At 43.9% G+C, this 22,707-nt stretch overlaps 2 protein-coding genes across 2 annotated transcripts in view; one reads left to right on the top strand and one right to left on the bottom strand.

Moving 5' to 3' along the window:
• The window catches only part of NFKBIZ (NFKB inhibitor zeta), a 34,380-nt gene extending 26,462 nt beyond the window's left edge, over positions 1–7,918 (bottom strand). Inside the window, exon 1 of the mRNA XM_083438365.1 lies at positions 7,622–7,918. The gene's annotated coding sequence lies outside the window, so the exon portion shown is untranslated. The remainder of the gene's footprint in view (positions 1–7,621) is intronic.
• RPL24 (ribosomal protein L24) overlaps positions 1–22,707 on the top strand; it is a 191,202-nt gene that overhangs the window by 129,710 nt on the left and 38,785 nt on the right. The window lies entirely within an intron of this gene.

Genomic DNA, 22,707 nt, shown 5'->3' with positions numbered 1-22,707 from the left:
GTCTAGGCTTGATGACATAGCTTCAACTTTGAGTTCTGGTATCTAACCTGCATGGAAGAAGACATCCTCTGGGGCATAAAGGGACTGTGGAATATGGGCAAAAAAATGACCTACTGTGCTGTTCTAGACAAAATGGGGGGCCAATCTTTGTGCCATCTACCAGCCTTCTGAGTTGACCTCAAGACGTGTCACATAAATATATTGAATTGGTGTAAGATTGGAAGTTTGTACAGAATAGAGTTAATGGAGCAGAAGATAATGCTGGCTACTCCCTTAAAAGTTCTGGGAAAGTTGTCAGGCACATTTTTTGTTCAGGAAATTACAGGCGATGTCTGTCTCTATGGGAGCTAACTGTTGACTGATAAATGGCCCAGGAAGGCTAAGAGAAGATTGAAGAAGATGACTTATCCTTGTTCCCTTTAATCAGGGCAAGGAGGAAAGCTGGCCAATTTTCTGCAGATTCCAAGTGTGACACAGACTAAGAGAAAAAGCAGAATTTTTTTCTGGCTCTTTAAGCCAGCAGCATTTTGGGGTACTGACTACCTTCCACCAGAGATCTGATATGAGGCAGTGGATTTGGCTGTTCGTTGGAATATTTAATCTACTCAATATGTATATTTGAAAATAAACTCAAATATTATACAACACTGTAAGCCTCCAGTGATCTCCTCCCCCTAAAAAACAATCCTGGGTGAGTACTGCACCCCAGAAATTTGTTGTTGAGAGTGAGCATAACAATATGCACTAAAGACTAAGTCTCCCAGGACTCAGTGGGACTTGCTTCTGAATAAACATAAGATTGCACTGGCAGACATTTACAGATAGCCCCCTTGGCCCTCCAAACTAAAATGGCTGCTCATCAGGAAGAGCAGGCCAATTCTGTCTCCATGTCTATTCTGGCAGCACTGTTACAGGACCAAATATCAACCACAACATCAGGGGTTCGTGCAACTGTAGAAATGGACTGTAGTCCACAAACACGTATGCCATACAACATTAGTCATCAGTCTTCTAGGTGCCACAAGTGTCTCTGTTGTTTATGTTGATAAAACTGCATTTATAATGGAGATTTTGTGATGTATTGAACTATTGTATATTTGCTTGGAAAACTTTTTATGATACCCCAGGCTTATCGTTTAAGAAATTAAAATAATTTCCCATTTAAAAAGCTAGTTTCTCCATGGCAACATCAACACTTCCCCAAACAATGCAATGACTGGATCTTTGTTTCTCTTTTTCGTTTTGGGAAATCAGGAAGTTTCATTGTCAATTACAGCATTTTGATGCAAACAGTACAATGCCATAGCAGAACAGCTGATTTATTTCATCTTTACAGAGCTTTGTACGGCACATCATACTGCGTATGACATTTCATCTCAATCAGAGCATTATTGGTATCCATCTGTCTCAAGAGACAATGGAGTGTGCCTCCCGGGATGAGGTCAAACAACTGCATTAGCAACACCAAAGTGACCTCCCGGGGGTGCAAGCCTGGGTGGTGTCTATGGAGGTCCTGGGCTGCCCAGACAACAAGTCTCTACGACTCCCTGATGTGGTCCAAAGGAAAGCAGAGCAATATGTTTGGCACCAGCTTGGCTGCAGGAATTGCCAGAAGGAGGCAAACAAGTCACCATCTAACCGCCCAGATTTGTATAGGATTTACTCCTTAGCCTTTTCTTCTCCTGAATATATCCCACAAGGCAGCAGAGGTTTAGGATCAGAGTTTTCCTTCCCTTAGGTGGGCTACTTTCCCAAGTTAGAGAACCCTATCTGCCCTCACTTTCCCTCTATAGCACATGCAGAAACCGCCTTCTTGACCATTGGACCCACAATTGGTCTCCTCTGCTCAATCTGCTGGAGCCTGTCTTTGCATGCAGAGGGAGACCCAAACTTACCAAGTGTTTGAGACACATCATTGAGCTATGGGGACAATCAGAGCATTAGTTTCTGAGAAATTTAACCCCCCCCCCAAAAAAAAAATCCACCAAAATTATCTTAATAAACACCACCACACCTTTTCCCACTGTGTCTTTTCTGCCAAAAATGAAGTTGCTTTTCCTTCTCCTGCATACCAAATTGAGTTAAAATCTTTTAACTCCATCTTGAGCTATCATATCAAACATGACACACATTTTTAGAACTATCAAAATGCCAGGCCATTTTATCCTCTTCAAAATAACATTTTATTCAACAAGAAATCAATACTTTTCTTTTTATTATTTCATGTGCATGGAATTACTCAAGAGCCTAATGTGCATGAACTAACATATGTTCATTAGAAGCAAAAAAACAACAACACCAAAACAAAACAAAACAAAACAGGAAAAGACATTGATTTAATCTCCTGGGCGGTAATAGACAAGACTGCTCAAGCATGCCATGTCAAATGCCAGCTCTTCTCAAAATCCATGCCAGGTTTTCCTATGGGTTTATTTTAGTCTGTGTGCAATACACTGTAACATCATTACCTCCCAGCTCATTCATCTCCTGCAATGATATGAAACCTCGCATTTACATGTAATGATAAAAAACAAAACTTCCTCCTCTTTCTTCTCCTCTCAGTGCAAGGAAGGTGACAGTGGGAGGAAAATGTCCCTAAGTACACCATGTAATTCAATTGTAATAATATCCCCATGCAGATCACACAGTGAAGTTTAAACTAGTGGCTGTTAAACTACACTCCAAGGAGGCTAATTAGGAGTTCTTCACAGATAAGATAAACAGTGTTGAACAAGTTCTTCTGAAAAACATTCATGCCTTAGGATTGCCAGGTCATCTGAAGCTCAGACCCTGAGACCCAAAGGACACATCTACCACCTCATTCTGCTTATGTGCAAAAGTCCTCTGCACCCTGTTGAGCTAGTATTTGTGGTTTTTGCAAGTTTACTGCCACCAAGCCATTCCATCCACAGACTGGGCCAGTCCTAGACTAAATGGTACCCTGGGAAAGAAACAGATTTGGTGTGCCTTTCTGAACACCTTCTTTCAATGCATTTGTTGCCTGTTTAATAAATTGGATGCACCATTTGTAGACAACATTTATCATTGACAATAAAATTTGCAGGAAAGGATCTGATCACAGATGACTCACACAGGTGGTTTTTTAAATGGGCATAGATGTACATTTCTCATGGATCGAAACAAAAAAGAGTTGTAATGAAATCATGACCGTGCAGGTTTGTGTTGCCAGCTTTGTAACAGTGATTATGAACTGTCTGTATTATTGTTTCAGCTATTGAGCGGATAGGCCACGACAGGCACCCCGTCTGCTCAGCACCCTAGGCAGTTGTCTGGGTTGCCTGCCCCTAAATTTAAATGAGTGGCTTTCAAATGATCGCTGGCTCCACATCCAGTGCACTCCTACAGCTAATGCTTAAAGCCGCATTCACACAATGTTAGCCACAATCCATACTGATCCTGCAGTTTCTTGACAAATACTCCTATTTTCCACCTCAAACAAGGTTCACTCCGATTAGAAAACATGGATGCAGTGGAAGCAGCAAAGTGAACATACCCAGCAGCCATCACACAGGCACAGAGTACAGTTTAATGAGTAGAAGTTTGTGGGGTTGCAGAGGTGGGGAAACAAAAAAATGTCCTGTGTATCAGGTGGAGAAATCCCTGTCCCGTCTCTGATGTGAAATGACTCCATGCAAATGCAACCTGAAACGCAGGGGGGGAGGTCACCTTGCTGCATTTTAAGCCACTAATGGGAACCCTTCGTTTCCATTTGAAAATGATTCTGTCCATGGATTGCATTGTTACATGCCACCCAAATCTCCAAACGGTGCAACATTTCAGGGGTCCAGGCACTTACCCAGGATTCATGCTTTCCTTGGAAATGAGGCACAGTGGAGACCGTGGTATCTTTATGATATAGGGTTTATTTACACTCACACACATATAACCTGAGCCTGGTATAGAGAGGTTCCTATCATTACACTCCATGTGGGTCCTGCAATGTTGGAGTCGAACTGTCAGCCCACATTGTGTTGTGACCATCCCACCCCTCCCGGTTCTCCATCCTGCTGTGTTTAACAGACCAAAACAATTTTCCTCCAGCCCACATCAGGCAAACTTCAATCCTAAAACTAAACTCTCCTTGTCTCTGCCAACTATCTCCCTCTGAGCTCAGGCAGGGGCTGCTTCCAAGAGCCATCTAGCTTAATGGCCCATCATCCTGCCATTTGTTAGGTCAGCAACTTGGCCATTACTAAGTAATGACCTCATGAAGAAGCTGGTCTGTGTTATTTTTGACACCAAGAATTCAGAGGTATCCTTAAATTCTAATGCTTTACTGAATCTAGAGATTTAGGGGAGTCTGACCCCGCTCCAAAAAACCCCACAACCTCATAACAATATGCTTATCAGGCACATCCCCACATAGCGCAACACAACCAACACCACAATTCTGCTACAATCTAAAAGCAGGACATAACCAGCATGCGGAACAAATAACTCAATTGTCAATCACAAATATAGGGCTGGTACAACCAAAGGACCCACACAAACACAAACAATGGATAAGATAATCACTCACTTTTTCCCTGCTTCCCTACTACAACCAGTGTGGTACAGTATAGTGCTGTGTGGTGTGGAGTGAGACACCATGTCAACGACCTTGAGCTCTTTGGAAGAAAGACTGGATATAAATGTAAAAAATTAAACAAAACAAAACCATACATAACATATACCCTTTCCCCTGCAATCTTTCTCTCAGTACAAGATGATGGAGGGGAAAACAACACAAAAACACTGTTGACGTGTCCTCAGTTTCTAAGGTTTCCAAAGACATTTAGCTGGCCATTTTTCCAAACAAAGCATTGACTAGCTGGTGACATGACATATGATATCTCCAATTTCAAAAAATTAGCTAAAGACAAGAAAATGTGTATGAAATAAAGCAGGCACATTATGATTTTCAATACTGATTTTCACTTTTCTCTTCTTGATTCTAAAGCGTGCGGCAAAGAAGTTCGAGAATTAAATGTAATCAGGAATTCATTTCTTGAAACTAAACTATTATCTTGAATTCATTTCTTAAAACTGAACTGAACTCATCAAACAGCAGAAAATAAGTTAGGTAGCAATCCTATATACATTTACCTGGGAGTAAGTCCCATTGAACTCAGTTGGGCTTTTTTTCTAAGCAGGTATAGGATTGCATTGTTTGACTTTATTCCTGGATAAACCTACACTGTAGTTAATGCACTGCTCTTTTTAAACCCCACAAAAATGCAGTGGGAATACTCAGTTTAAAATCTAGGATCAGAGGAATGAAATGAATCTCAGCAGGAAATGCAGCACATCGTTTCTGCTGAAGTAATATAAAGCTGAGAATAAAATCAACTATGCATTTTACCTGTGTTCAAACATTCAATAATCCTTTGTTGAATATAGTGCTGGTCAGAATGGTAATACAAAAGCCCATAAACAGTTAATTATTTTCTTCTGGAATAACTAAAGTTAAACACAAAGCAGTTTTCAAAACTGGAAAATTTTAACTTTGTTAATATTTCTCAAAACTTCTGACATATTAAGTTGATTTCAATGAAAGCCTGCTGTCTCCTTTTGTACAGTAAAGAGGATTTTTCGTGTTCTGAATATGTTTATTGGTTTGGTAAAAGAAGGAGAGGCAAAAAAGAAATTGAAAGCGAAAGACATAGAGTAACCCTCTCATTCATATTCATAAGACATATATAAAAGAAAGCACACAGAAAAACAGACCCTTTCTTTAGAGAGACAGCAAAGCATGTCAACTTGCTGATGGCAACTGAGGCCACCAAATTTCTATCTATATTCTGTCCAAATTTCTATCAGCTCTATAACTCACCCCATGGTGCCGAGGCCAGCTCTGCAGCTGCAACAAAACTCAGAACTCTCTGATTTTGCCACTCCACCCCATGCCATACTGATTCTTACTACAGGGAAGCAAGTATGAGCTCAAGCTTCCTGGTTTGTCTCTCCAAGCAAAACAGGAATGGCAAGTTGGTTATGTTGGTGTCAGCAGAAGCAAAGTCATCTTTCTCCAGGACCCTCTCAGCATTAAGCATTGTCTGGACTAGGATGCAGGAGGAAAATAGCACCTACTTCCCCAAGCTCCAGTATCTCTCTCCATTAAGGATGGCTCAGAGGAACCCAGAGATGGAAGTGGGCCCTCAACCCATTAACTGGTCCAGTGGTGGGCTTGCCCATGTGCAGTAGACAGACTTTTCTCCCCTGTTGCTATCCTGGGGTGCTAGTAGAGTTATGGTGCGCCACAGCCTTTGCTAGCCTGATGGAAGCTGCAGTACAAAACATCTGGAGGGTACCAGCTTCCTGAAGAGCCAGCAGAACAGTTCCCAGAATTCTCTGAAACAGAGGCTCCAAGGTAGTAAACAAGTTCATACAGAAAGTGTCTTCTGAGCCCTGTAAATTAGCTGGTGGGTTATTACGTGGATGTTTGTGTTATCAACGTAGATTTAGGGTGGTCGCTGTAATCATTTACATTTTACATACATTTAAGCTTTACACATGATTATCAGAGCCTTGTTTGTTGCATTCATTTCCTCCTGACCTCACTTCTTGCGTGTGTGTGTGTGAGTGTTTATTTACAGATAGAGATTTATTTCAAACACACACACCTGCCAGTTTAGGATAACACTTCCTGAGTCTGATCTGATAATATGGACTCTAGAATACAAAAGCTTGTGCCACAATAAACATGTTTGCTTTAAAAGTACCACACTCCATGTTGGGTTTGCTCTAAGCCAGAAATAGCTGCTCGTCCACACTACCTTGCCATCTCAACTGTCCATCATTCCCATTCATACTTAGAAACCCTAATCCAGCTCCATTGACTGACACTGAAGTTCCTGTCAGTTCAAGATGACTTGTCAGTCAGGACCAACTCATCTAATGATTTTTACTGGCAGTTAAGCGCAACTAATTCTATTTGGAGCCAGCAGGTGCCCATGTGCAGCCAGCCACATCTGTGTGTGTGTGTGTTTCCTTAAAAGTTGGCTTTCAATAACCAGAGAGGCAGCAAACCCCCTTGCCCCTCCCTGCCCCACAACCCTCTGATTTCCCACGTGCAAATAAAAGAATAATAGAATTGCAGAGTTGGAAGGGACCCCGGGGGCCATCTGGTCCAACAGGAATAACAATAACAGCATGAAATAAGTTTCCAAAACTTAAACCAGGCTTGCTGTTTGTTTGTTGACAGAACCTCTGTCTTTTTAACAGAACGAACGAACGAATGAATCTTTATTTGCGTCAGACATCGGCCATAGCAATAAAACACCAATACGATATACAAAGAATAGAAATAAAAAGTCAATTATATAAAATACATTTTAGGGTTTTGAATCAATAGACAAATAGTGGATCTTATTCTGATTGCCCCAGCTAAAAACTTTGCAACCTTTGCTGTCCCCTGCTCATCTTGATCTGCCAAGAGAAAGGACACTATGATAGTGGTTGGGCGACCCGGAATGGACAATAAAAGTGCCAAGTCTGCCTGCCAGGCACCTGTGAGGAAGCCTCTTCCTCTCTCTCCCACACCCCAATAGAAATGGCTTTTGTGTGAAAAGCACACGGTTTCGCCTTTTTAAAGGATAAGGAAACGTATATATTTATATACCTTCATGTCTCGGGAGTGAAGCTAGGTTTCAGGGAACGAGCTAGATGGTTTTCCCGGCTGCTTAACGGGTCCTCAGCTGCTTATGCGCTCCGTCTCTATGGCAAAGCGAACATTTCCCTCGGAGGCTTAAAATTTCTGCCGGCAGAAGCTCCCCCCGCCCCAAACCCGTCACCGCCACGCGCTGCCTCTCCAGCCAAAAGGGAAAGTTTCACAACGAAGCTCGAGGTCTTCGGGGATTCTTTCCTCCCCACCCCCCCCCACCCCCACCCCTCACGCCCCGATATCATTATCGCCTGTGATTCAGTCCTGAGTTGCCTGGTTGGTGTTGCAATGGTTAAAAGGGGGAGGGGTGAAAGGGGAATGTCGTGACGTGAGAGAGGAAGTCGGGGTGGAGGGACGAGAGTTGCAGCTCGGACTTTTTCGGCATGGAGGAAATTCCCTCGCGGGGCGAGCCGGTCACCGGGACGTTCCCCACCCCGCTGAGTTGCCGGAAAACCCGGACCGGTGCCCTGACGACGGAGAGGACTGGTAGTCAAGGCTCCAGGGGTGCTTTTGTTGTTGTCCTCAATGCAAATAGCGCTGCACACCGTTCGTTAAGGGCAGTCAAAAGATCTGTTTGTTTTTAGAGACCTGCACGAAGTTCTTTATGAAAACCGGAGTCCTTTCGCTTTCCATTTTGGATGGACTTTTGCTTTCTGTGGGAATGGTAACTTTCCTAGGCCGGGCGTGTGTGTGTGTGTGTGTGTGTGTGTGCCAGCAAGGATCCACTGGATCTTTAGGAATGTTTAGTCTCTCCTCACCAGCCAAGGTTGTCAACATGGTCAATAGGCTGGTCAGAGTGAGCAAAAAAAAGGAGAAGCGAGTGCATTTACTGGTTTTGAGAAAATGCTTCCAGAGCAAGAAGTGGTATCCTGTAAATATTCTGTTTGATTTTTGAAACTAAAATAAACCTTCGCAGTGACAAAACCTGGCCCAACAGGAGATAAAAGAAAGTTATGATCATTTTCTTCAGGGCAATTGCCTCTATCTAGCTGTCTTATCTATCTAAAGCAGTGTTTCCCAACCTTGGGTTTCCAGCTGTTTTTGGACTACAACTCCCATCATGCCTAGCTAGCAAGACCAGTGGTCAGGGATGATGAGAACTGTAGTCCAAAAGCAGCTAGAGACTCAAGGTTGGGAAACACTGATCTAAAGCCACCTACGTGTAGTGTGGTCAAGTATTGCTTTGGAGTACTTTGCCATATATGGTGCTCTCTCATTCATAACTTTACACTTCTGTATAAAATTCAGCACATCTCTATGACCCACTGGGCTTTTCATCTAAGTAGTCCCCCTCTCTCCTTTAAGGGTTCATAACACTGAGAAGCCTTGTACGGAAGCTGACAGATAGCCAGCCAGGATTGGGGATGAGGATGTGGCAGGAGAAATAATGGAACCAGTTCCCTCAGAGCATGGCGGGAAAGACCAGGGCACTATGAAGTTGCCACCAAAACAGGAAGAGGGACAGGTGTGGATGGGCCCAGTTCCTGTACCACAAGACTCAGGCCCAGCCCTACTCGCCCGCTGACTGAGAGGACTGACGGTCATTCTCAATCTCAGTACGGCAGCAATGATGTCCTGGGGTGCTTTGTTCCCTCTCTCAACCGGACAGTGACATGCAGGCAACCATAAAGGCATTCCACGTCACAGGGCTCAGATAAACAGCGCAAGAAACACAAGCCCTTTCTTAAAAGTTCAGCCGTTGAAGGCACCTGCATGGCTTAGGGGATCTGACTCATTTTGAGTTGGTGGATATCACAAATCTATCTCCGACTTAGCTCTCTAGATTCCAGAGCAGTTACCAAGCAGGATGTTCTGCCCCAGGGAGGCCAGGTCTGCCTACATTTCCATCAGCAGTTCTGTACCTCTGGGAAGATATTCATGAGCGCTGGATTGGAGCCAGTAGGTTTGAATGGATGAAAATGTATAATGCGTGTGCTAGAGAGCTGGGGAAATTGATACAGTGGTACCTCGGGTTAAGTACTTAATTCGTTCTGGAGGTCTGTTCTTAACCTGAAACTCTTCTTAACCTGAAGCACCACTTTAGCTAATGGGGCCTCCTGCTGCCGCCGCGCCGCCGGAGCACGATTTCTGTTCTCATCCTGAAGCAAAGTTCTTAACCTGAAGCACTATTTCTGGGTTAGCGGAGTCTGTAACCTGACGCGTATGTAACCTGAAGCATATGCAACCTGAGGTACCACTGTACACTCATTTAATTTTATTTATGAAGTACGGTATATTTATATCTCACCTTATCCATCCTATGTCGTTTCAAGATGGGTTTAAGCAGCAGTCAGTGATGAGGAAAGGATTGGCATATTAGACTCGCACAACCAAGCACTTGCCAGTGACTGAAATCTTCAATCAGTTTACATTAAAGCTAGAGTTAAAAGTATGAAGATTTCCAGCAACATGGTTTTCAAAGCATACTGGATAAAATACCCATGGCACCTGGGGTATACGTGTGCATAATCACACTTCCGTCAGGGTGTACCATACCAGCTTGAGAAAGCAGCCACAGAATTTTACAGCCTACTAGCATCTACACAGGCTTGCATACATCTCCTGAGCCTGTTTTGCAGAACGAGCGCCAACGCCGGATGCCAGAGGCAGATGCATGAATTCATTGTGGAGCCTCTTCCCCGGGACTTCCCTCCGCCTCCTGCCTCAGCACTGCCTACAGCAGATACTGTGGGCATGAAGCAAGCGTGTGTGAACCTCTGCCCTCTCCTGTCTGAGTAAGCGGAAAGATGCCCAAGATTGCTGCTACCCCTTCGCAAAGATGATCGTTTTGAAACTTTCCACGTAGCCCGGAAACGCTGAGTGGGTGAAGCCTTCCCGTTCTCTCGAGAGATGCTATATAATTACACCGTCGGATTGTGTCGATGCACAACACCGCCGGCCTTAATCGCTTTAAGCTACTTGTTCCAAGGAGCAGATACATTTCATCACTTGCAGTCCAGTCCTATGCAGCTAGGTGTGCCTGTCCACTGAAGTCAACTGCCTTAGGGATGCCTTGCTCTACACAGGATTAAAATGTTCAAGACAATCCTGCACACGTTATTGTGGGAGTAAGCTTCGAGCTCAGTAAAGGAAATACAGAAAGGATTAGACTACAAGAGTACATTACACATGTTAAAGGCAGATCCTGAAATAAGTGTGTTTGCTATGGCCACCAATTTGGATGGCTTTAAAGGGGGATTAGACCAATTCAGGGAGGATAAGACTATCAATGACTATTTGCCACGATGGCTGCCTCCATGGTAAGAGGCATCAATGCTTCTGAATACCAGTTGCTAGAAACCACAGGAGAGGATAGGGCTCTCGTGCTCATGTCCTGCTTGTGAGCTGGTTGGCCACTGTGAGAACAGGATGCTGGACTAGACGGACCATTGGCCTGATCAGCAGGATCTCCTTACATTCTTATGAGCCAGGAAGGATCTAAAATGACTACCCATTGAGTATTAATCAATACAGTGAGTGGGAAGAATATGTGTTGGGGGACTGTGAATCAAATTCTGAGAGCAGAACACAATGTGCCCAGTTGGGCAGTTCCAAACCAGTTAAGGACTCTTCCAGGGGATCTGTTTATTGAGCTTTCATCACATGCTTGCACAAGGTTTGATTGGATATGGTTGTGATTGACTATTCATTCTGATATGTCTTCTGGGAAGTTGCATAACAATTAGCATTTATTATGCTCAAGCATGCTGACTTGCTTGTGGGCTGTTCATATATCTCCCCATTAATCTTTCATTTATTCCACACTTTTGAATGCATTTTGCTTTTCCTTTCCAAACCATAAAAAAGTCTAGTAAAGGGGGGGGGGGGGGACTGAGCTAAAGCAACAGGGCACTTTAATCCACTTTCATTGTGCAAACCTAAATATGTTGGTATGCAGTTGAATCCCTCCTGCAAAAAACATGACAGTCTGGAGGGACCCTAAAATTCCCAAACCTATCAAAACAGTCATTTTGTTGTATGCATTTGCCCTGGCATATCCAGATGCACCAAAGGTAACGCACAACAGAACCTTCCTTTTAAATGCTGGCTATCATGTTAGCTTTTTGTACCCATTGGATTTCAAAGATGAACACAGGCAAGTAGCGTTCTCCTTTTCTCCTCCAATCAGCCCCACCAATATGGGCAATGGGAGCTGACATCTCAACAACACCTGAGGAAGCACAGCCTGCCTTTATCTGTGGTGGAGTAGCAAGAGTCCACAGTGTCAAATGATACAGCCCTTGCCTCAGCTGTCTGGTTGCATAGCTTAGCCTTGGTGCTCTCATTAGCGTTTTAGCTGTCAGCCTTCAAACTCAGGTCCCTGCCTCATGCTCTGTGAAGTTAAAATGCTAGGGAGAGGACATAGCTTAGGGGTCTTGCAGATACCTTATATGCAGAATGTCCGAGGTATCTCTGATTCAAAGGAGCTTTAGGATCAGGGATGGGAAGGCCTCTGTCTGAAGAGCTGCTGTCAGTTGTAATAGTAGGCAATAGTATTGTGCTCACTCAATGGACCGATGATGTGACTCCATGTGTTATGTTTTGCTGAGTACTAAGGCCCACCAATTTCAGTGCAACTCACACCCAAGAAGGGACCTGGGTGGCTCTGTGGGTTAAACCACAGAGCCTAGGACTTGCCAATCAGAAGGTTGGTGGTTCGAATCCCCACGACGGGATGAGCTCCCGTTGCTCGGTCCCTGCTCCTGCCAACCTAGCAGTTCGAAAGCACGTCAAAGTGCAAGTAGATAAATAGGTACCGCTCTGGCGGGAAGGTAAATGGCGTTTCCGTGCGCTGCCACATGACCCGGAAGCTGTACGCTGGCTCCCTCGGTCAATAAAGCGGGATGAGCATCCCAACCCCAGAGTCGGTCACAACTGGACCTAATGGTCAGGGGTCCCTTTACCTTTACCACACCCAAGGTAAGTGACCATAGGATTGCTGTCTTAAAAAAAACTTCACTCTGCTCCACAGGTAGCCAATATGGTGCCCTCCATATATTGCTGGACTCCCAACTCCCATCAGTCCCAGCTAGCATGGCCAATGGCCAGAAATGATTGGGACTTGTAGTCCACCACATCTGAATGGCACCTTGTCAACTGCTCTACTCTGCGCTAAGCAGGAGGCAGAGTCACAGCACAAGGTGGCAGAACTATTTGGAATTATGTTTTCTACGGAGCAAGGAAAGATCTTGAGAAAGAACTGAGGGGAAAGAGAACACTCAAAGTCATGAAAGCAGCACAGTGGCAGAGCCATAACTCCTCGATCCAACTCCGCCTGAGTGCTTGCAGCTGTGGGAAAATCTTCCTTATTTCAAGTGGTAAGAATTTGTTAAGTATGACAAAGTACCTGACCTGTAAGACAAAAGCACCTTTCATACGTAGCTGCAAAATTTGGCAAGAGTGGTGGGAACGTTGCTAACCTTTCTGGATTTCTCTCCTGCCTGTCAATGTGTGTGTTACCCATTTATATCTCCTAATTGACGCTTTTAAAAATCCTTCATACTTCATTTCTGTGGACAGCTGCTTCAAAATTACTTATACTTTCTCCTTTCACACTTCCAGTGCCAAGAGAAACATAATGAAAATAGCGCAAGAGCTTGTGTGTGGAAAGCACCAGTCAGGAAAAAATGACAGAAACTGGGGGGGGGGGGGGGGGGAGGGGAGAGAGAGAGAGAGAGAGAGAGAGAGAGAGAAGACCAGCAGCTAATTTCTCTTCCTAAAGCTGAACCAGGCAGAAAGAAAGGGCATGCAAAAGACAAGGGTGATTCACGCTGATGAAGAAATTTGGAACCGAGATAGTTGGGATTAGATGAGTGGGTGCGAGGGCGATGTTCTGCCGAGTTCAGACATGCAAAACTTTCTCCTTGGCGCTAACTACTTAAAGCCGATTTAAGCTCAACCAGATATGAACGAGCCCTAAAAACGAATGCATAATACTGTGTATTCATGTCGGTGGTTCAAATCCAAAACAGGAGGAGGAAAGGGAACGTTGTTTGACCTGTGATGATCATATTGCTGCAGTTATTAGGAGAACCATACAACAAATGTTGCTGGAATACACTGCTTGCTATTTAACAGGGTTAATCTTGGATTTATCCATTCATGGGCATCCCAGATTTGGTTGCTGTAAATCTTAAATCTCTTGGGAGCCCCCTCCCCCACCTCATAAGCAGAAATTCTACTCTTGGTGGTGCACTGAATGTAGTACTGCCAGCCTAAGATCAATCAATAAAAGACCTACAGTAACATAACTGGTTTGTGATTCATGAGACTCATGACTCATGAAAGTTTTTCTCACAGGTGGGGAGGGTGCTGTTGCACTCATGTTCTGCTTGCGGGCTTCCCATGAGCATCTAGTTGGTTGTTGTAAAAAACAGGAAACTGGATTAGATGGGCTTTGGGCCTGAACCAGCAGTCTTCTTAGGTTTCTATTTTCTAAATTATGAGGAAAGTGTCACCTGTTAATAAAACTCTGTCAGACTTTTTATTACTTGTGTGTGGCCCCTGATTTATTTTTGGACCCTCCACATCATCTGCAAAAGAGGATACACATCTGCATAAGACATGCTGTATGCATTTATTGATTGATTATTGATTGATTGATTGCAAATTGGATCCTCTTTTGTTAACAGAGTGGAGGGTCCAATCCACATATTGTGTACTGAGCATTCGAAGTTCTGTTGACACACCTGATGGGGGAAAGTTAAGAACCTCCCCCCTCCCCCCCCCCCCGGCCATACACACATACAAATTTAAGGTTCAGTAGCTTCATTTTGTAAAACAAAAGTGCTCTTCAAAAAGAATCGGAGCAACATGTAATGGGTTAGAACTTGGCTAACTACGCATCTTTACTCAGAATTAAGCCCCAATGAGTTCAGTGGGACTTACAAGAATGCATGTATATCATTACAACCTAAGGCAGTTGAAAATAAATCACCTTGTGAAAAGTTAGTTCCTGCTGAAATCAATATTGTCTGGATTCAGTCTGATCCGAGGAAGGATTCTTAAAATATTCTAGAGGGGTAGCAGCATTACTCTGCAGCAGCAGCAGCAACAAGCCTTGAAGCTCCCTAAAGACTAAGAAATGTGTTATAGGATAAACTTTCATGGACTAGAGTCCATTTCATCAAACATATACAGCATTATCCTCATTGATCAGGCTGTATAACTTTTGTTTGCAAATGTCAGGATTGACAGGAAAGTGTAAATTGGAAATACTGTATCCTTCAAACTTTGGGCACTTTCTTTCATCACCGACTGATTGCTGGGTGACTCTTAAATGAATATAGGTTTGATTTTATCTAAACAGTACAATAATGTTGTCAAGAAAGCACCAAGACATAAAAAAAGATTGCCATACCACACCATCTAGTGGCTAATTTTAGGTATTGCAAGTACTTTTGAGACACTTTTTTTTCTCCTCCTTGCTTGGAACTCTGTGAAGGGGGAACTATAATGTCTAGAATTCTTCAAGGGAAATCCATTGAAGGACCACAGTACCTCAAGGACTGCCTCTTTCCATATGAACCTACCCAGACCCTGAGATCATCTTCTGAGGCTCTGCTTTGTGAGCCTCCTCCACGAAAGGTCTGGAGGGTGGCAACACGAGAACGGGCCTTCTCTGCAGTGGCTCCCCGTCTGAGGAATGCTCTCCCCAGGGAAGTTTGCCTGGCGCCTGCATTATACACCTTTAGGCTCCAGGCAAAAGCGTTTCTTTTTAACCAGGCCTTTGGTTGTTCTGATTTACATCCTATGGCAATTTAAAATATGTGTGGTTTTTTTGGGGGGGGGTATTGTTTTTATTTTGATTATGTATTTTGCAGTTTTATATTTTGATTTTATTTTGTGAACTGCCTTGAGACCTCTGGGTATAGGGCAGTATATTAAGCAAATAAATAAATAAATAAATAAATAAATAAATAAATAAATAAATCTGAATGTGATTTGAAGATATAGTGTGCGTGCAACCTGTATAGAACTTCCTGAAAGCTTTTCCTGTCAGTTCATAGCTGTCAACTTTTTTCTTTTTTTAAGGGAAATCCTATTCGGTATAAGGGAATTTCCCTTTAAAAAGGGAAAACGTTGACAGCTATGTGTCAGTTCCTTTAATCATCATTTTTCATTCATGCATATCTTCTTTTGTACTGTCTTAGGTAAAGGTAAAGGGACCCCTGACCATTAGGTCCAGTCATGGCCGACTCTGGGGTTGCGGTGATCATCTCGCTTTATTGGCCAAGGGAGCCGGCGTACAGCTTCCAGGTCATGTGGCCAGCATGACTAAGTCGCTTCTGGCGAACCAGAGCAGTGCACGGAAACGCCGTTTACCTTCCCGCTGGAGCAGTACCTATTTATCTACTTGCACTTTGACGTGCTTTCGAAATGCTAGGTTGGCAGGAGCAGGGACCGAGCAACGGGAGATCACCCTTTCACGGGGATTCGAACCGCCGACCTTCTGATCGGCAAGTCCTAGGCTCTGTGGTTTAACCCACAGTGCCACCCACGTTTTTCTTTTCCTATCAGTTCAGAGCTGTCAACTTTTTCCTTTTTTTTAAGGGAAATCCTATTCGGAATAAAGGAATTTCCCTTAAAAAAGGGGAAACGTTGACAGCTATGTATCAGTTCCTTTCATCATCATTTTTCATTCATGCATATCTTCTTTTGTACTATCTTAGAGCCACAAAAAATTGTGTCTCAGCAGGCTGTATGGTACACAGATGCACAGCCATAAAGAAGAAAGTGCAATCATTGTTATCACCATCACCACAAGCCAGGTAGAAAACAAGCATATCTGGGTATGAGCATCATATATTGTGCTGGAGGATGGAGAAAAGCAGGAGGCACAGGCGAAACCAAACATAAACATGGGAAATTTGAAGACAAGCAGCACTTGAATAAATGTACAGTGGTACCTCAGTTAAGTACTTAATTCGTTCCGGAGGTCCATACTTAACCTGAAACTGTTCTTAACCTGAAGCACCACTTTAGCTAATGGGGCCTCCTGCTGCCGCCGCGCCGCCGGAGCACGATTTCTGTTCTCATCCTGAAGCAAAGTTCTTAACCTGAAGCACTATTTCTGGGTTAGTGGAGTCTGTAACCTGAAGCGTATGTAACCTGAAGCGTATGTAACCCGAGGTACCACTGTAATGGTTTCAGTTAATGGTTTTCAATCAGTGTGCCGTGGCACCCTGGGTTGCCTTGAATGATGGTCAGGGATGCAACAGGCAACACTGGCCTGTATCCTTTCCTTCCCTCCCTCCTCTGATGCCTTTTGGCATGCCTGCTACCCAAAGGCTTGCCCAGCTGTTTGTTGCAGCAGCCCTGGCTACAAGCTCAGCTGTCCAATGGCGACCGTGGGGCTTGTCAGGGGGTGCTGGTTACCAGCAGCTGAGGTGGCTTCAGAATTAGCAAGCAAATGGGTGAGGGAGCCCAGCCAGCCAGCCCTCCAGCCCTTGCTGTTTGGAATGGACAGATAAATCCCAGGCCCCTGTGGGGTAGTGTGAGGAGGGACCTCTCTTTGGGGTAGGGGGTGCAGCTCAGAGACCAGGGGTGGCAGCAGTGGCTGCCTAGAGGACTCCCAAGGAGAATGGAGAGGAGAGGAGACTGAGGGAACACTCCCCAAGGGAGGGTTTTTGGAAAGGGGTGAGGGGCTGCCAGCTCTGCAGGCAAGGGGTGACATAACTGGGCTCCTGAGTCCCACAAGGGAGCTGCAGAAAGAATGTAGTTGGTCAAGGGAGCCGTGGACCCAAAAAGGTTGATAACCTCTGGTTTAAGTGATTGTAATAATATAATAATTTATTATTTATACCCCACCCATCTGGCTGGGCTTCCCCAGCCACTCTGGGTGGCTTCCAACAAAATATTAAAATACCGTAATACATCAAACATTAAAAGCTTCCCTAAACAGGGCTGCCTTCAGTTGTCTTCTAAAAGTCTGGTAGTTCTCTTTGACATCTGATGTCCACAGGGCGGGTGCCACTCCGAGAAGGCCATCTGTCTGGTTCCCTGTAACTTGCAGTGAGGGAACCAACAGAAGGCCCTCGGCGCTGGACCTCAGTGTCTGGGTAGAACGATGGGGTGGAGACGCTCCTTCAGATATACCGTATTACACGGTATCAGATTTAAACGTCCAAGAGTACTCAGGGCCAAACCCTTGGTTACAAAATTGGAAGGCAATGATTTGATCGCTCTGCCACTTTTGAAATTTGCATCACTCACTTTTCCGGTTACGGGAATCACTTTCAGCAAATGATCAAACGTTCAAAACAAGTTAATTGCTAGGGACTGTGGTGTTCTGCATCATGGTAATCAATGGAGAGGAGAACAAGGCATGTCTCTTGAAATATTAAGCATTGTAAAATTATGGTACGGTGAATCTGGAGAGGTAGTAAAGATTGCAGGTAATTGCTTGATATCCACCATTGCAGCTGGATCTTAAACTATGCCCAAAGCAATACTGACAGTTTTCTTTCAAAAAAGGGTTTCTGCTTTTGCAGGAAACCTTGTAAAGTAAATGGATCCAAACTACAAGAAAGAAGATTCCACCTAAACATTAGGGAGAACTTCCTGACAGTAAGAGCTGTTCGACAGTGGAATTTGCTGCCAAGGAGTGTGGTGGAGTCTCCTTCTTTGGAGGTCTTTAAGCAGAGGCTTGACAACCATATGTCAGGAGTGCTCTGATGGTGTTTCCTGCTTGGCAGGGGGTTGGACTCGATGGCCCTTGTGGTCTATTCCAACTCTATGATTCTATGATTCTACATGTTAAGAGAAAAAAATAATAGCCTTCCGATTTCAACCTTTTAATTCTTTGCTTGCATAACTTATCTTCATTCGTGTACATTTTTTTTACTGCTAGATTGTTCTTATATCTGATTTCAAAAGAATATTCAGACTGCTAACATTGACCCCAGTTCAAGATATTGTCATGCATTTGGACATCTTGATTTCTGTGTCTAGGCCTTTGGCTGGAGAACTAATGAATGGGCAAGAAATCAAATTGTTTTCTCTACTCAGACTTCTGAAGTGGGGGGGCCACATCAAAACTGCATAGGACTCCTACAAAGTTTGTTTTTTAATATCTATCTGCTTTCGTAGACTGAGGTGGCCAACAGAAATATAGCAATAAAATTCATATAAGGGAGTAACAGAGAGGAAATATCTAAAATGGGAGAGTGGAGTCTGAGTCTCACAAGGTGATAAAGGTGATAAAGGAAAAATTAAAAATCTAGCATGAACCATTGAAACAGCCCAAATGGGAAAGTATCAAACATGCACACAGTTGACCCCACTTCTCCAAATAATCTGTAAACAGTAATCTGGACAGCATCTATGAAAAATTTAGTAGAAGATGCCATAGTATGATACTGTGAAATCTGGAGGTGGAGCTTCACTTTTTGTAAAATACTGTAATAACCAAATAGTGACCCATAATAAGTCTGCAGTACTTAAACAAGTGGAAAGTGGAATACATCTTTACTGAAATACGGAATCACTGTGTGTGTCTGATATGCCAAGAGACTGTGGCTGTTTATAACAAGAACCATGTGACGACAAGACTAAGTGACTCTCACCTGCGTGACATTTTGCAAATCAAAACCACTACCTTTGAACCAGACCTAGCCTATGTGCTGCAGTCCAGATCTCAGTTTCACCCTTCACATTAGTGCAGGCCAAGTTTGTTTTGAATTGAGATAAATAGATTGTCAAATCTCAGTTAATGTCAGTTGGTCTAAATCTGGTATAAATATATTTGGACACAACATGTATATCTGGTGTTATGTTGCTGTTCATATTTTTTGAACTTAAAAGTTGACAGACAAGCTTTAATCCACTTTACAATCTTCCTGACATCTATTTCAGCTTCCTGGTTTTGTTTTTTTATCTGGCCTTCAGATATGAAAGGCAGAGTGATTTAACACCTGTTTAGATTTGTCATCCATGTGACGAAATGAAAAGTATGTCGTTTGCAATTGAACTTTGCATAAAATAGTTAATTTGTATTTGATTTACTTTGCATATGGGACACGGGTGGTGCTGTGGGTAAAAGCCTCGGCGCCTAGGGCTTGCCGATCGAAAGGTCAGCGGTTCGAATCCCCGTGGCGGGGTGCGCTCCCGTTGTTCGGTCCCAGCGCCTGCCAACCTAGCAGTTCGAAAGCACTCTCGGGTGCAAGTAGATAAATAGGGACCGCTTACTAGCGGGAAGGTAAACGGCGTTTCCGTGTGCGGCTCTGGCTCGCAAGAGCAGCGATGTCACGCTGGCCACGTGACCCGGAAGTGTCTTCGGACAGCGCTGGCCCCCGGCCTCTTAAGTGAGATGGGTGCACAACCCTAGAGTCTGTCAAGACTGGCCCGTACGGGCAGGGGTACCTTTACCTTTACCTTACTTTGCATATAATTTGCATTTAATTTTAATGGTTCAAAGAATGTCAAGCAAAATGGTCGGCCCTCACACATGTTCACTTCATCAAATCTGGCCCTCTTTGAAAAAAGTTTGGGCACCGCTGATTGGAAGGTGTCATAAAGGTAAAGGTAAAGGTACCCCTGCCCGTACGGGCCAGTCTTGACAGACTCTAGGGTTGTGCGCCCATCTCACTCAAGAGGCCGGGGGCCAGCGCTGTCCGAAGACACTTCCGGGTCACATGGCCAGCGTGACATCGCTGCTCTGGCGAGCCAGAGCTGCACATGGAAACGCCGTTTACCTTCCCGCTAGTAAGCGGTCCCTATTTATCTACTTGCACCCGAGAGTGCTTTCGAACTGCTAGGTTGGCAGGCGCTGGGACCAAACAGCGGGAGCGCACCCCGCCGCGGGGATTCGAACCGCCGACCTTTCGATCGGCAAGCCCTAGGCACTGAGGCTTTAACCCACAGCGCCACTCGCGTCCCACGGAAGGTGTCATAGTGAACAGCTAATCATGTCCCAAGTTTCCTAGATGCCTGACCATGCAGTTGCATTTTACTTGTACTGTAGTAGTAAAGTCTTGGTCCAAACACCAACCTATGTGGATGCTTGAAACTGTTAGTCAGAGTGTGAGATGAAATGTTGGGAAATTGTAAATAGATGCCACTTGTCAGTATCAGAAGTAGGACGAACAAACAACAGAAACATCAAAGGTGACAAATCCAACAGTCAAGTCCTTCCCTTCTTTATAGTCAAATATACTGCCATCCTTTCAGCTGGCCATGAAAAGAAAGATGTGGTGATTGATTTAGTGATTTTAAAAAGCTGTCACAGTAACAGCACCAAACATACACATGAGAAGGGATTGTGGATAGAGAAATAGTTTAATCACAGGTATTGGTGTAGACTTCTTTAACATCAACAGAAACAGGTTCAGAGTAAACAAAACTTGAAATTCAGTTTCTTTATGGTTCAACGGGTAAGATGTTCTGGGCCTACTTTACACGCAACAGTTTTTAAAGGGCTGGATAATTTCTGTACATTCTTTGTGGGCTTGCAGGAGCTTAGACAACTGGTAGACATGCTTGTTTCCCAAATGTCTTTTAGCCTCCTTCCCATCTCATCTGCCTGATGCCGTGCCTTCTTCTGATCAAACCTCTATCTCCTGCAAGACAGGTTCCCTTGAACCATCCCACCCCTTGCTCAAACCAGCTTTACTTTCCTGCCCCTCCATCTTTCCCCTGGCCTATTGCCAGTACATCTTTGGCTTCATCCAAATCCATGTCTTGTTCCATCTACTGTAATCTACAAGTCCCCTCTAGGTGAGGACCATGCCAAGTCTGCCTTCTGTACCCAGGCACATCACTGAAGTGAACCAAAATGTTAAACAGCAACAGTTTGTCTTCAAAACAGCTCTTACAGACTTTTATTTAAAAAGGGGAAAAAATCAGGAATCAATGACATTTCAGACTTGTTTGTTGCGATCTCAAGCATCATTTTTTGCTACCTGCAGTTCAGACGTCAGCTACCAAAAAGCCCCTTGAAAACATGCAGTTCACAAAGAAAGCTAATCAGTCTTAAGATCTTAAAACTTATACCAGTGTAGGTGACATTTAGATTTTTCCCTTGGAAAGGGAGGTAGCCACTGAGCCATACAAAATTTTTAATTTATTAAAACACTCCAACTCTTAGTAAAGTGGGTGTCCTGCATGCAAATGTCTTGGGCACCAAAACAGGGGGAGATAAAGGGATGGGGAGGTAGGGGTGTGCACCGGGAAAATGGTTACTTTTCTTCTTTTAGATTTACAAATATTTTGGTAATTCCTTTCTTTTGTAAAACTTTCATTAGTATTCAGTTAATTTGGATTTAGTTCCTCCCTTTTTCATATTTCAATTATGATTATTTTTTTGGGAAATAATTGTCTTCAGGTTCAATCCCCAGCATCTCCAGTTAAAAGAATTTCAAGCAGCAGAGCTAGGAAATACAGATGTAAATGTGCATTAAGGGCATGCACACGCTTCATGCCACGCAGAGTTAAAACTATGGAACTCAAATCCTGCAGGGGGCAGTGGCAGCCACCAACTTAGATGGATTATACAAATTCATGAGGGTAAGGCTATCAATGTCTACTAGTCGCAACTGCTATGCTCTGCCTTCAGTTGGAGGCAAGTACCGCTTCTGAATGTCAGTTGCTGGAACCCACTGGAGGAGAGAATGCTCTTGTGCTCATATCCTGCTTGCTAGTTTCCCACAAGCAGCTGTTCACCCTCTGAGAGAACAGGATGCTGGACTAAATGGGCCACTGGCCTCACCCAGAAGGCTCTTATGTATGTTGTGCATTCAGTGCAGGATGTAAGCACCTTTGGGGAGTGCTGGACAAATGACATCACCCCATGTTGTCCCTGCTCCACACTATTTGTCCAATTAAAGCCCAAAGAGACCCTCTCTTTGGAAAGATTGCAATATATATATATATTGTTTTGCAAAAACTCAGCGGAACCACTAACTGAATGGAAGCCAATGGAGAACACTATTGTGCACTAGTTTGAAAATAAGCCCACCTGTGTGTACAGACATCCCTCGTAGTAGCTGCTGGTTTAGATGCTGTTATTGTGCATAGGTGTGTACACTGTAAAAACAACTCCTGCA

Source organism: Podarcis tiliguerta (genome assembly GCF_965153285.1).
Source record: "Podarcis tiliguerta genome assembly, chromosome: 4".
Classification (NCBI taxonomy): Eukaryota; Metazoa; Chordata; class Lepidosauria; order Squamata; family Lacertidae; genus Podarcis; species Podarcis tiliguerta.
Note: the sequence above shows the minus strand (reverse complement) of the source record. Positions and strands in the feature narration are given on the sequence as shown.